The 16,339-nt window shown below is 38.5% G+C and overlaps 1 long non-coding RNA gene across 1 annotated transcript; it reads right to left on the reverse strand.

Moving 5' to 3' along the window:
* Positions 1–2,997: 2,997 nt before the first annotated feature.
* On the reverse strand, positions 2,998–12,901 carry LOC102149824 (uncharacterized). Its single transcript, XR_288468.4, has 3 exons — positions 12,486–12,901; positions 3,620–3,703; positions 2,998–3,363 (listed from the first exon to the last, which is right to left on the reverse strand). It is a non-coding gene; the product is annotated as an uncharacterized lncRNA (long non-coding RNA).
* Positions 12,902–16,339: the final 3,438 nt, after the last annotated feature.

Raw genomic sequence — 16,339 nt, forward strand, 5'->3', positions numbered from 1 at the left:
TGGTTCTTTGGTCCTTACATAAACCTCATTTAACTGCTATATACTATGTGTATTATCATAATATACTAAACCACTCATGGACCCACCTTTCAACGCTCCAAGACTCACATGGCCGATGCGTTCCTCTCCTATATCATCCGCCAACTTCCCCTTGGTAGCAACCAGTTTCTTAAATTTTTATTTTATCATACCCTTGCTTTTCTTTATATTTTATTACACATATATGTGGACCCAAACAATATGCTAGATTTATTTGGTTTTGAACTTATCATATTATATGTTGTCTTCTGGGGCTTGTTCTTCTGGCTCAATATTATGTTCCTAAGGTTTATCAATAATGCCATGGTTATAGTTAGTTCATTTTCACTGTGGTATAATATTCAATAGCAGGAATGTACTACAATTTATTTAACCATTTTCATCAGTGGTTTCCAAATTTGCTTTTACAAATGGATTCTGCCATGAACACTCTTATGTGTGTGTTCTGGTAAACAGGTACTCACGTTTCCATTGAACTAGAGCTTTATAAGATTGAACAATCTTAAAACTGCATAAGAATCAAAGTTCAACAGTTCACTCACAGAAATTATGTTATGTGTGTCCAAGGAAGATCACATAATATAAATATTTCACTTTTGAGACAAAGGAAAATATGAATTATACATTAATTCCATGTCAGTTAGGATTTGATTTGACTGTACTGTAAAATCCAAATTAACAGTGGCTTAAACGTGTTGCTGTCATGTAAAACACCCAGAGATGAGAAGCCCAGGACTGGTTTGGTAAGGTCCACAAAGTTGTCATGGACCCAGGCTTCTTTCAGCTTTCCAGTTTGCTATCTCTAGGGCATGACCTTTATCTTCATGGTCCAAAAGGGCTGCTCAACTTCTAGCCATTATATCTGCTTCTCAGTCAGTAAGAAGGAGAAGGAAAGGAAGGAGAGTGTACATCTTCCATTCGAGGACCCTTCTCCAATTCATTCATGACGTTTCTGATTACATCCCACTAACCAGAAGGGAGACACATGACTCCATCTAGTTTCAAGGGAGGCTGGAAAATGTAGTCTTTATTCTGGGTGTCCCTGTATTCAGCTAAAAATTAAGGGTTCTATTACTAAAAAAGAGTGGGAATAAGGATTTTGAAGACACTGACTCTCTGAGAGAATTGTCACAGCTAAAGTGAGAGCAGAAAGGAAACCAACCCAACAAGGATTTATGATGAAAAGTATAAAGAAAAAACAAACACTGATAATATCAGCACCTAATGATTACCACTGTTAACTTTTTGAGATATATTCTTCTAGACTTTTTCATCCATATATACAACCACATATATATTGCCAATATATCCGTAACTATACTATATTTATATAAATATACCCACAGATTATTTTCAAAGGGACCATTTAAATTATTGTGGTAAGTCAAATGGAAAGATAGCTGGGGGGGCCACCCTGTGGCGCAGTGGTTAAGTGTGCATATTCCAATTCAGTGGCCCAGGGTTTGCCGGTTCGGATCCCAGGTGTGGACATGGCACCACTTGGCAAGCCATGCTGTGGTAGGTGTCTCACATATACAGCAGAGGAAGATGGGCATGGATGTTAGCTCAGGGCCAGTCTTCCTCAGCAAAAAGAGGGGGATTGGCAGCAGTTAGCTCAGGGCTAATCTTCCTCACAAAAAAAGAAAGAAAGAAAGATGGCTAGGTTGTTTTCCTCATTTAAACTCTTTAAAGACTTCATGAGAAACCTAACATTGGAGTAACTAGAGGAAAGAGGAGAATGTGGTTTGTAATTGAGTCTTCATGTTTTTCAGAGTTGCCAAATGCAAAATAATTTTAGGTGCATGCAGTGTGCTCTGGAATAATGACTCAAAGTGAATTTAAAAGAAAAATCATTACCCATCCCAGAAAAAATGCATCCACATCTGCAATAGAGAAGGTGACCAGAAAAATTAATGGACACAAGAACTTTGGGGAAATCCAGATCAATAGAGTTTCCCAGGCCATAGGTAGAGAGAAGTACAAGTGTCAATAACTAGAGTATTTACTCCTAAACTTGCACTACCAAATGAACACAGATAGGCTCCTTGGGGGTCTGCTCTCTTTAAAAGACTCCTCGATAGTGAACCAACATGGCATACCACCTTTGGTCAAGAAAAACGACTATTATACAGAGTTGCAATTCACTCAACAAACTTACTAGGACTTACTATGTGTCAGGTGCATAAGTGCAAAAAAGAATAAAATATGGTCTCTGTCTTCATGGAGACCATGGCACAGCAGGGGAGACAGAGGTGCCTGCAAAAATGAGCTGACATTTACTAAGTGCCAGACACTGTCCTAAGCACTTGGCATACGTTATCTAATTTAGCATTTATAACAATCTATTCTTATCCCCACTTGACAGATGATAAAAACGAAGCTTTAGTTTAGGTAATTTGATTGAGGTCACAAAGCTAGTAAGAAGCAGACCTGAGACTCAACCCCAGGTTTGTCTGATTTTAGAGGCCCCTTCTATTATAGTCAATGCTATAATAGAAGTTTGTACAAAATTCTGAGGAAACACAAAAAAAGCATCAAATATCTGCCAGGGGAAAACTTGTCAAGTAGTATAAAGATGAGAAAGTGTGAATCATGAATATAATGTCAGTAAGTGTTGAAATAAAAATCAACGTGAGCATTGACAAAATAATGGAAAAGGCAAGATTTCTGCCTCAGAGCCTATCAAACCTGGATTTTACAAGTAGCCTTTTGTTATTGGCTACATAATTCAATCCTATGTCATCTAATATATTTACACTTATTTTAGCAGTTAATTACATATTGACACCCTTGCTTCTTATCAAGCTATTTTTTCTCTGTGAGTTGCCTGCATATATAGATTAACAGCTCATAGAAAACAAAATACAACATATTTAACTCTTTTTTTGGTTTTTGGTTTTTGTGTCTCTGACTGAGGTACATATTAGCATACTATTACACACTCAGTACATGCTTGAGTTGAAGTGATATCCACTTATTTATAGTTGATTCAGAGCAGTAAATAAAGGAGACAGGCATAGAAGGTCCAACATATGGATAATTGAGAGTCCATGATGAATAAAAACAAAGCGTTAAAACAGAACTAATCTTTAAAATTATAGTCCAAGAAAAATACCTAGAAATAAGAGAAGATCTGAATCTACGTATTGAAAGAAAACATACAGAGACAAAACTGGAGACTAGGCAGGGGCCAGAACCTATTGGTCCTTGTAGGCCACTATAAGAAATTTAAATTATATTAAAATGCAGTAGGAATCCTTTGGAAGACTTTAACCAGGAGCACCATCAGTTACACAAAATGGAGAAGTGAAAATGTGTGTTGACCTGAAAAAAAAAACAAAATGTGAGGATTAAAAAATAGTTTTACTCTACAACATAAGACCTTTCTGCTGCCCTTTTAGTTGTGGCAATTCTCTCATATTCCCTCCTGCATGGAAACCCTTTTCTTTCCATTTATCAAAATTTTACCCATGAGGAGATCAACTTTATGCCAACCTTTTTGGCATGACAGGCATGGGAAGTGGCTGGGTAATCAGAAACCAGTTGCCAAGGTTGAACGAGATCTAAAATTACTGCTTACTGTTGGGGATGAAACGGTATGAGGAGGAGTATCCAGAACACCAAGCTCAGGACACGGCCTAGAGCTCTTCACATGCAACACACCCTGGAATATCAAGAAGAGTCTGTTAAAGGGAAGGGTGGTAGAAAGGAGATCCGAGAAAGAAACAATCAGAAAGCCTTTTTAAAAAACGATGCTTTCCATCCAAACCTATACCTTAGTGGGTGGAGAAACGTTAGGGGTTTCCCTGTCAAACTTTTGTCACTTTAACATCACAGTTGTCTTATTTCTTCTTTGGATTTTTTGCATTCTTAATTTTTCATTCTCTACCTCTCAAATCATGTGTAATTTTCTACAAGATTAAAATTCTTATGTGGAGTGTTCTGGTTCTGACAACATGGGATATTAAGCTATTGTGAACCAATTCTCACTACAAATATGTTAAAATGCTGTATAAAATAATACAAAGATTTAATTACATAGTCAAGATTGAGAGACAGAAAGGAAAAAAGAAAAAAAAGAAAGGGAAACCACAGATGTCAGGAACAAAAAGTGAACTCAAAATCAGAGCAGTAAACTCCAGTATCCTGTAGTAACCTGGAAAAGTGAGATACTCGACCCAGATATAAGGACTTAGGGCTGGAGAGTGGGGATTGAATATCAACACAGAGAAAAAGTGCATCATGCAGGGCTTGAGAAAGGCAGGCAGTTGGAACTGGGACCTCACCAAGAGGGTTCATTGAATTCATGACAAGGGAACTAAAAAAAGTTATCTCAATGGCCCAGAGAAGTTGCAAAGAAGCTCTAATGTGAGATGGATTAAATCTCCAATGGGAGAATAAAAACTCTAGACCACCCAAATGAGGATGGGGGATCCGTACTTTTAGTGCCCATAGGGTACAGAAATCCCCAAATTGGTCCAACTCATAAAATTTCTCAAGCCCTGGCAAAAAAAAATATAAAACATCAAAGTAGAGTGACTCCCACAGTTCAAGGCACTAAGATGAGGGAAAAAAATATCCTATAGCCCCCCAAAATGAGCTCACAAAATGTGAGAGATGAAGAAATGAACCAGCATGAGGTAGAGCTCATGTATACAATAATGGGAAGAATTCGTATGCTAAGAACTAGATATCACAGCAAATCAGAAAGAGACTGCTGGATATCATAATTAAAATGTTTAGGAGTTGATACCAAAAACATGATTCTTAAAAGGAAAAATTGGTAAATTGGGCTGTATTAAAATTTAAAACTTCTGCTCTGGAGTAGACCTTGTGAAGACAATGAAAAGAGAAACTACAAATTGGGAGAAATATTTGCAAACCACATATTCAACCAAGGACCTATATCTAGAATATACAGGAGCTCTCAAAAGTGAACAGCAAAAAAAAAAAAAAAATCCAATTAGAAAATGGGCAAAAGATACGAACAGACATTTCACCAAAGAAGATATACAGATGACAAGCACATGAAAAAATGCTAAAGATCATTAGCCACTAGAGAAATGCAAAGCATACTAACAATGAGATATCACTACACACCTATTAGAATGCTGGTGAGGATATGAAGAAACTGGATCATTTGTACAATGCTTGGAATATTAAATGATACAGCCACTCTGAAATACAGTTTGGCTATTTCTTTTGAAACTAAACATGCAATTACCATATTACCCAGTATTGAACTCTTGGGCATTAGTTCCAGAGAAATGAAAACTTACGTTCACGTAAAACCTGTACATGAATATTCATAACAGTTTTATTCATATTAGCTCCAAACCAAAAATGACCCAGCTGTCCTTTAACTGGTGAATGGTTAAACTACCAAGTATACCTCTACCATAGAACGCCATAGAGCAACGAAAAGGAGTAAACTATTAATATACACACAAACTTGGATGGACCTCAAGGGAATTATGCCAAGTGAAACAAGCTATCATAAAGTTTACATACTGAATTATTCCATTTATATAACATTCTTGTTGCTGTTGTTGTTGTTGTTGAGGAAGATTTGACCTGAGCTAATATCTGTGCCAACCTTCCTCTATTTTGTGTGTGGGTCACCACCACAGCTTGGCCACTGATGAGTGGTGTAGGTCTGTGCCTGGGAACTGAACCCTGGGCCACCAAAGCAGAGCATGCCGAACTTAACCACTAGGCCATGGGGCCGACCTCTATATAATGTTCTTGAAATAACACAATTATAGAAATGGAGAACAGATTTGTGGTTGCCAGGGGTTAAGAAGAAGGTGGGAGGCTGAGGGCAGTGGGTGTGGCTTTAAAGAGCAGAAGGAGCCTTGTGGTGATGGAACAGTTCTGTATCTTCAATGTGGTGGTGGTTACACAAAGCTACACTTGTGGTAAGATTGCATAAAATTACTTACACACGCGTACACAAACGCACACATGCTTATAAAACTGGTGAAATCTGAATGAAACAAATGATTAAAGATATACAAGAAAGGAAAGAAGCCATGATGAAGAAAACCTAGGCAGGTTTTTAAAATACAAATAAATCTTTTAGAAATAAAATATTGTTACTGAAATAAAAAGTTTAAAACACAAGTTAAACAGCATATTAGACATAGCCAAAGAGAGAATCTGTTGCCTAGAAAACAGATTTGAATAAATCACACAATGCAGTACAGAGGGATTAAAGAGATGGAAAACGCATGAGAGAAGCTAAGAGATACAGAGGACACAGTGAGAAGATACTACCTACCTCTGATAGGAGTTGCTGAGGGAGGAGATAAGGGGAGAGGCAATGTTCAAGATTATAGGTCAAAATTTTCCATTCTTAAAGAAAGATGTAAGTCCTCACATTGAAGGACCAGGCAGAAAAAAATTCCACACACAGACAAATGATGGGGAAACTATGGAATACCAGAGATAAACAGAAAGTCTCAAAAGCAACCAAAAGAAAAGGACATATTATTACAAAAGAATAGCTATTAGACTCACAGCAGATCTGTCATCAGCAACAATAGAGTCTTAAAGACTAGATTAATATCTTTAAAAGACTACAAGAAGGGGCCAGCCCCGTGGCTGAGTGGTTAAGTTTGTGAGCTCTGCTTCAGCAGCCCAGGGTGCACCTGTTCAGATCCTGGGCACGGACCGACACACCGCTCATCAAGCCATGCTGTGGCAGTGTCTCACATAGAAGAACTAGAATGACTTGCAACTAGGATGTAAAACTATGTACTGGGGTTTTGGGGAGAAAAAAAATTTTAAACTATACCTTTCATTTAAAAAAGAAAAAACTATGAGAAAATAACTGTTTAACTTAAAATTGTGCACATAACTAAAGTATCTTTTAAAATAAGGCCAAAATAAAGTCATTTTCAGACAAACAGAGAAAACGTTTATGACTCGCAGGCTGTCCCTGGAAGATCTAGGATAGCTTTTTCCTGGAGAACCAGAAGAAAGAAACAGAAACCAGAAAGAAGAAATGAGACCCAAAAAAAGAGTTGAGAGACAAACCGGTACACATGTAGATTAATTCTACACAAATATTAACTGTAAAAACAGCATTAATAATATTAAAGACTAGTGGGGGGTAGAGATAAACTGTAAATAAAACACCAGTCAAGAATCACATGTCAAGTGGGAGGTGAGGTGACCAAACTTAAAGAATTTAAGGCCTTTGTGTAGTTTGGGAAGCAGGCAGAACTCTTGGTTAGTTTGAAACATTATTAAGGCAACTGTATGAGTTAAATATTAAGAAAAACAAAAAAGCCTCTGAAAGTATAGCTACATAATATATAATGACCCAACCAACAGAGAAGAAAAGAAGACTTACAAAATCAAAACAACAGATGACAGGAAAAAAGAAACTAAGAAAGAGCAAGGTAAACAGAAAACACAAAATAACTTGCTAAAATTAATATCAAATATATTGGTGACCAATATAAAAGGAATTATATCTCTCCATTAACAGTCAGCAATTCTCAGATTGGATTTAAAAAACAGCAAAGTCCTGCCATATGCTGATGAAAAGAAAGGGATGAAAAAAAAACCCCCAGGAAAATACACATTTTTAAAAAGTTGGTACACCAAAATTATTACTATACAGAGTAAATGTTAAAGCACAAAGTATTGTTAGTGATAAAGAGTATCATTACTTAATAATAAAAGGAATAATTTTCTCTGTTTTATTCGATGTTCTTTTTTCTCTGTCTTGAACAATGCCTGGCACATGGCAGGTGCTCAGGAAATGAATGGTTGAATTAATTAAGTTGTGATGAAGATACAGACCTAACAGCGTAGCCTTAAAATATATCTAGAGCAGAACTTGACAAAATTCTAAGGAAAACGGATAAATTCATACTAACCCTGGTAGATTTTTAACTTCTCACACAGAAAATAGTACAGACAGATAAATTTAAAGATACAGATAATTTGTATAACTGACAAATACCATCTAGTGGACAAATATCCAACAATTATAGAATATATAATTTTTCAAGATCATTTATAAAATTACACAGGAAACATTTACAAATATTAACTATGTACCAGACCATAAAGGAAATCTTAACAAATAATAAAGAATTTATATATAGATCATGTTTTCTGAGTACAACATGACAGTTAGAAATAAACAACAAAGATATTTTTTAATGTTTATCAATTTACTCTTCAAAGAAGACGTAATTGTGAATATGAAATACATAGAAAATGGATGGCAATGAAAATATTCTTTATCAAACTCATAGTGCAAACAGCATAAAAAGAAAATTTATTGCTTTAACACTCACATACACACACATACATATATTTTGTTGTTGTTGTTGTTGAGGAAGATTGTTGCTGAGCTAACATCTGTACCAGTCTTCCTCTATTTTGTATGTGGGATGCCGCCACAGCATGGCTTGATGAGTGATGTATAAGTCTGCGCCCAGGATCCAAACCCACGAACCCCAGGCTGCTGAAGCAGAACGCATGAACTTAACCAGTATGCCATTGGGCTGGCCCCAACACATATATATATTTTAAAAAAAGAAAAAACAATAAAGATAACAACAGACATTCATGAAATGAAAAACAAACACTATAACAATGCTAGTCCTTTGAAGAGGCTAAGAAGGTAACATTTTATCTTCTTTTAGACACTTTTGTCACATTTTAACCTCTCTGAAATATTTTACAATTGATGATATCTAAGATTCAATAAAATACAGTAAATAAACTTCTGGTAAGGTTGATCAACGGAAAAAGAAAAGGTACAAATAATATTGGAAATGATATAAAGATATAACTATGATTACAATAAAAAATTCTTTGACCAAATTAGTGCCAATAAATTTGGAAAAAAAATGACAAGAATTTGTAAGATAAATTATGAAATTTAACTTGAGAAGAAATAGAAAATATTACTAGATCTATAATCATAAAAGAAATGGAATAAATCTATCACAAAGAAAGCATGAGGTTCATATTTTTTACAGGAGAGTTCATTTCTAGAAAATGAACTCAAAACTAGAAAGCTCATTTTAGGAGGTTAGTATATTGTTGATACCAAAACCAGATAATGACCACACAAGAAAGGAAAATATAGGTCAATCTTGGTTTTGAACATAAATGTAAAAAATCCTAGACAAAATAATAGCAATCCAAATCTAGGAGTGCAATTTTTTAAAATTGCAACTAGTTGGGTTTATAACACAAATCCAATGATGAATTACCATAAGAAAAAATCTGTTATTTCATTTCTACACATTAACAAATTAAAAAAGGAAAACCACATGATCATCTCAGAGGATACAGGAAAAGCATTCAGTAAAATTCAACATCCACTCATGATTTTTAAAAAACCCACAAAACTCTTAGCTAACTAGAAATAGAAGGAGACTTCCTAACCTGAAAAGGAGTATTGACCAAAAACCTACAGCAAACATTGTATTCAATTGTGAAATGTTAGGAGGGAAAAAAGACAAGGATGACCATTATCATCATTTCTAAGATTGTCCTAGAGGTCCTATGCAAGAAACATATAAAATGGGTAAGAATTAGAATCATAGAAACAAAATTATTGTAACATATTAATCATAGTTGTTTCATATTCTCAGTCTGATAATTCCAACATCTCTGCCATATCTGAGTTTGGTTCTGATACTCGCTCTGTCTCTTCAAACTGTGTTTTTTGGCTTTTAATAAGCCTTGTAATTTTTTGTTGAAAGGCAGATGTGATATATGGATAAAAGGAACTGAGGAGAATAGGCCTTTAGTGTGAGGTTTTCTATTACATTTACACTATGGCTAGGGTTCAAGCTGTGTTTACAGTTTGCCATAACTGTAGGTGTCAGGGGCTAAAATTTCCTCTGGTGTCTGTTTCTGTTTCCCCTGTTGTCTTTGGTTTTCCCTGGAGACTTCTTAAATAATGTCTGACATACACAATTCTTTTGGCGGTGTCCCCCTGCTATTAGAAGAGGCTTTATTGATGTGGTGGCCCAGTGGGGGAAGGGAGTATTCCATAGCCCTATGCACAGGTCTGCTTAGGGAGCCCATGCCCCTGGGCTGTGACCTTCACCAGCGCTTCTCAGTTTTGTTTTGCTCCCCTCCCCCACTCCCTTAGGTGAGACAGGAAGGGTAGGGGGGGCTGGACTTGAATATTTCTCTTCACCCATGTGGAAGCCTGGAGAGGGCTGGGGTTGGGTATTCCCCTTCCTTCAGGTTGGTTAGTCTCTGGTAAAACCCCAGTCAGTTAGCTCTGGTAAAATAGTTTCTCTTGAGGGCAGGCCTTGTTAAGAACAGAATGCTCTGGGTATATTTCAAAACAGAATTTAAAATGTCTGCACAAAGACACCAAAATCACATTTAAAAGACGAGTTCCATGTTGGCCAGGTGTTGGAGAAATAGGAACTCACACACTGCTGACAGACGCCTAAGAGAGCACGAGCTCTCTGAAGAGCAATTTAGTGCTAGCTGGTAGACTTGAAAACACCCTGTACACATCCTACACCAGGAAGCTCTACTCTTAGATCTGTACTCAGTACTATTTGCCTTTTTTGATGTGTTTTTATTTGCATTGATGATACAAAAGCAATTGTGGATAAAACTGTTGGTGATTTAGCACAAATCAAGGCTATGGTACCAAAATGTTTTGGTTGTCATTGTAGTCTCTACTGTCAGGCACTTGAAGTAAAACCATCATCATCATCATCTGGTTTTACTTAAGAATTTTATTGATGAAGCATTAAAAATTATTAATAAATCTTATTAAATCTCAACTCTTGAGTACATGTCTTTTCAATATGAATATTCTGTGCAATGAAGTGGGAAATACACACAAAGCGTTTCTGCACACCAAGGCATGATGGTTCTCTCGAGGAAAAACACTTGTGCATTTTTTTTGAGCTATGATCTGAACTAGCTGCTTTTTTGATGAACACCATTTCTACTTGAAAGGAAGACTGACAAGCTATGGTTATTCAGACTCGGATTTTGGCAGGCATGCTCTCACAAATGAACAAAGTGAGCGCCTGTCACTTCAAGGAAAGCAACTGACAGCATCTGCTGCCAATGATAAATTTTGAGCTTTCAAGCAAAAGTTAGAATTTTGGAAAACTTGTGTCCACTACCATGACCTTGACAGTTTCCCGATTTTTAAAAGCTTTTATGATTGAATCAGTGGTGATATAAACAAGTGTGCTTTTTTCACATTGTATGCTGAAATCTGTCAACATTTATAAGACACAAAAAATTCAGTGAACCGATATTTTCCAAACGACCAAGAAAAATCCATGGGCGTTGATACAACAGAGTATGAGAAGTTCACTGATATGATTTCAGATTCCATGTTGCAACTAACCTTTAAGAAACCATTGCTTGTTGAGTTTTTCTTTAGTATCTTTGATGAAGAATATCCAAAATTACTTAAGAAGGTTATTAAAATTTTCCTCCCTTTTCCAACTACATATCTGTGTGAGGCCTGTTTCTCTTCATATACTTCAACCAACACAACATATTGCAACAGATTGAATGCAGAAGCAGATATGAAAATCCAGCTGACTTCTAGTAAGCCAGACAGTAAAGAGATTTGCAAAAATGTGAAACTATGACCTTCTCATTAATTGTTTTGTTTAGTAAAATATAGTTATTTTTCATTAAAAACATCTAATTTATGTTAAAATGTAATGGGTTTACTATTGTTATTTTTAAATGAATTAATAAATAAATATTTTCAAAATTTTTCTTTTAATTTTGAACACCATAAATATCAACAGACGTAATCCACATAAACAAAAGCTATCTGGGGTCCTTAATAATTTTAACAGTATAAAAGGATCTTGAGAGTAAAACTTTGAGAACCGCTGCCCTAGAGAAAAAAAAGCTCCCATATGTTCCCCAAGAGACCCATACAAGGCTATTCATTGCAGCAATGTTTGTGATTCAAAAACAACTAAATTACTTAATGTCTATCAATAAGGGAATGGACAAACACATTTTGATACAGTCAGATAATAAAATATCTCTCTGAAGTTAAAATGAATGAGCTAGGTTTACATGTACTAATGTGGATGATTCTGAAACATGTTGAGAGAAGTAAAAGCATGTTGCAAAAGGAGAGGTACAGAATGATACCACTTACATACACTTCCAAAACAGAGGGAAGGATATTGTTGCTTCTGGATACTGCCACCTGTAATAAACGTATACACCCTTGGATGTGAACACACAGGAAGATACACACCAATCTCAGGAGACTAGTGAGGAGTGGGGAGTGGGGCCAGGGAAAGCAGGGCAATGTTCAAACATATATGTAAATTATTTAAAAAAAGATGTGAAGTATAAATGGCACTAAGTTAACGTTTATTTATCTGGGGCCATAGGTCTTGTTCTATACATTTCTATTCATTTGAAACATTCCAGTATTAAAATATACTTACTTTAAAATGCCTCTGCTCATTCACTCTCAGTCAGTAAAGAAAAATTCAACTGGCTAGTTCTCAGTGGAACACATTTTCTCCAACCAGGGCTGGACAGCCAGCTGTCCTGCTTTTTGCCGGCTGCTTGTTGACTCTAATAGATGACTTGGGATATTTGAAGGGTAATGTCTTTTCTGTCTGCAAAGCTCTTGATCCTGGGTTCTCAGTCATGGCTGCAAAGGAAATTCTCCCTCGGATTTCTTACAGAACTCCTGCAGCTGTCAGGCAGGGCAAGAAGCCAGCATACCCAGAGAACAACTTGAGCAGGCATCAGCATAGTTCCCGCTTGGGGCAGGGCTCCCAGCACAAAGTATCCTGTTCCTTTTCCTTTTCCTTCTGCAGCCAGGGAGCAAGCCTTTGATTCATGTGGTGCTATCATGTAGCCCGCTGGGTGTAGCAGGGCTCTGGGCGTGCATGGGAGGCACCTAATCCCCCAGCACTGCCTGCAGCCTCCTGAGCCCCGCTGGATCATTTCATGGTGGAGCTCAGATGATATTTTTACCTTTAAATTCAAACATTTAGCCCAGAAGCTGCTCAGCTTCCTGGGATTTTTACTAAGAATTCCCTCAGCAATAATTTTCAGACTTCATAGCCTCCGATAAGGAGGAAAAAGCTTGATATTCTGGTTTTGTTTCTGTTTGAAGAGCGTATCCCCAAAGGAATTGTATGTGTCCCAGATTCAACACAGCTGTTAATTAGAGCTGAGAACTCTTGGTTGACCCCTGTGTGGCTAATTGCTAGAATTGAGAAGCGTCTCTAAGGGCCTCATATGATAACAACTGAAAATTGTACTGAGCATCACCTAACGCTTCTGGAACCAGTTCAGGACGGGAAGCAATAGGCTCCCTGCGGTTCCTGGCGCGGGAGAGGCAGCTATGTGCTGAAGGAGCAGTATTAAGGATTCTCTTCAGTGATTAAAACACCCACATTTCACTTTGGATGTGTGACTTGAGGCAATGTGCTCGGAAGGGCTTATCAGAGAGCTCAGAACTGTGCGGCGTAGCATATGTGGCCTACTTCCAACAACTCCAACTCCTCTGACATCTCACCCTGATGTCAGGGCCACCACCACCTCCAAGCCAGTTCCAGGGGACAGGGTGTGAGACGGCTCTCCTGTCAGGACCCTTGACCAGCTTCTGAGTTGCAGCCTGCTGCAATTGTTCTGATTTTGTATTTTTTTTTTTGAAGATTTAATTTGTCCTTTTTCTCCCCAAAGCCCCCTGGTACATAGTTGTGCATTTTTAGTTGTGGGCCCTTCTAGTTGTGGCATGTGGGATGCCGCCTCAGCATGGCTTGATGAGCAGTGCCACATCCGCACCCAAGATCTGAACCGGAGAAACCCTGGGCCCCCGAAGGGGAGCATGTGAACTTAACCACTTGGCCGCAGGGCCGGCCCCTGATTCTGCATCTTAAAATGATAACAGTGTCTAGTTCTTACAATGAGAAAAATATACGGAAATCACTTAGTTCCCCGCCTGGTGCACAAGAGTGGCGATCACCTCCTCTCCCCTTGTTGGCTCTGAGGGCAGAGAAGACAGTGGAAATAACCAGAGACAGAAAGGTAGGGTGACAAGATAGAGAGGGTGAGAGTTGGGCCTGGGTGGGAAAGAAGAGGAGATAACAGAGGTGAGAAAATTAAAGCTGAAAGTCAGAGAGACAGCCAGCGGGACAGTGTTTAGGGAGAGGAGAACCAGGAGGCATGGGGAGAGGAGGAGGCGTGAATGGTGGGAGAGGAATGTAGGAGAGGAAAGGAAGAGACAGGCCAACAGAGCCGTAAGAGAGCGGCTCTTCCTCCTTTCTCCCCAGGTCCTGGGAGAGACTGGAGATCAGCAGAGCTGACCATGAGTGTTTTGGCCTTCTCACCCAAGAGGCCCAGGGCATACCCCAGATAGTTCAGTGCTCTGGCCGACTCCACTCCCTTGGCCTGGCCAGAGGAAGGTCGCCTGGAGCCAGCAGCGTAAGGAGACACTCATGATCCCTTTTCCAGAAGAGGTCCAAAACGTGGGTCCAACTCCATGAAGTGACAGCAGCAGAAAGCAACCCAGAGTCAGCCTTGCCTAGAGCCAGGGAGGCGAAAGACCCAAAAGGAGCTGGAGAAAAAGGGATCACTTTCATTTTCTTCTAGACTCAGACTAGCTGTTGAGGGCACCCTGCTCCAGAGACAGCTGGGGACCCCACATATCTTGAGTCTCTAACATGTATCTTGAGTTCCTCCTTCGAACAAACACCTCTCACTAACTAACATGTATGGAGGATGCCCTGTGTGCTCAGCTTGTGTTTGGCACAAGTCGGGGAAACAGGGGCAGCAAGCATGGCTGCCGTCTACAGGCAATGTGCTGAGAAGAAAATCTAATGCACAAAGAATCACAATGTGGAACACCCAAGAGCACCAAATGGTGAGCTGAAGGGGACAGTGTATAGGCTCAGAGTCTGTAGGAACTGGAAGGGGTGGCAATGAGGGCTGGAGGGGTCAGCGAGACTTCTTGGAGCAGCTGGGGCTTGAGGACGAGTGGAGACCTCGAGGGCAAATACAGAGGCAGAGCGCCTTGATAAACTGACAGGGCTCATCTCACTTGACTGGAAGGCCCATGTTAGAGGATGAGGAGAAATCATGGTCCTTTACTACCATAAATTTACATGGAATTTTATATTTTGAGACTTATCATGTAAGTTTTCATAATTGCTCCTCACAAGGCTTTTCAGAAATAATTTTTATTTTCTGAATTGGAAAATATCTTAGATTTTATATACAGTCGTCCTCCCTTATACATGGTTTCACTTCCCACGGTTTCAGTACTGTGGTCAACAGAGGTCAAAAAATATTAAATGGAAAATTCCAGAAAGAAACAGTTCATAAGTTTTAAATTGTTCACCATTCTAAGTAGCATGATGAAATCTCACTCCATCCTACGCCATCCCACTCTGTCCTGGCCAGGATGTTGGTCATCCCTTTGTACAGCGTATCCACCCGCCTGTCAGTCACTTAGTAGCCACCTTGGTTGTCAGAACTATTGTCACAGTATCACAGTGCCTGTGTTCAGGTAACCCTTGTTTTACTTAATAGTGGCCCCGAAGCACAAGCGTAGTGATGCTGGCAATTCAGGTATGCCAAAGAGAAGCTCAAAGTGTTTCCTTTAAGTGAAAAAGTGATAGTTCTCAACTTAAGAAAAACAATCGTATGCTGAGGTTGCTAAGACCTATGGGAACTTTTACCACAGTATATTGTTATAACTGTTCTATTTTATTATTAGTTCATGTTGTTAATCTCTTACGTGCCTAATTTATAAGTTAAACTTTATCATAGGTTACGTGTAGGAAAAAACATAGTATCCAGTCACGTGCTGCGTAACGATGTTTCAGTCAACGCCGGACGGCATATATGGCGGTGATTCCATAAGATTGGTACCATACAGCCTAGATGTTAGTAGTAGGCTATGCCATCTAGGTAAGCACACTCTGTGATGTTCGCACAATGACAAAATTGCTGAATGACACTTTTCTCAGAATGTATCCCTGGTGTTAAGGGATGGATGACCGTATGTAGGGTTTGGTACTATCTGTGGTTTCAAGCATCCACTAGGGGTACTGCAATGTATCCCCCACAGATAAAGGGGGCCCTGCTGTAGTCCAAGTTGCACACATTACGTCTGAGGAAATGATTCCCAAAGAGATGGGTGATGAACTCAAGGTTATCCAGTTAAGTAGCTGCAGGACTGTAACGCAGGTCTTATTCTACTCCAGTGGACTTACGAGAAACTGCAATTTGGGTTTTACTTTATATGGAATTATTTCCTATAATAGAAACGTATATTTAA

The sequence above is a fragment of the Equus caballus genome, chromosome 15, assembly GCF_041296265.1.
Source record: "Equus caballus isolate H_3958 breed thoroughbred chromosome 15, TB-T2T, whole genome shotgun sequence".
Classification (NCBI taxonomy): domain Eukaryota; kingdom Metazoa; phylum Chordata; class Mammalia; order Perissodactyla; family Equidae; genus Equus; species Equus caballus.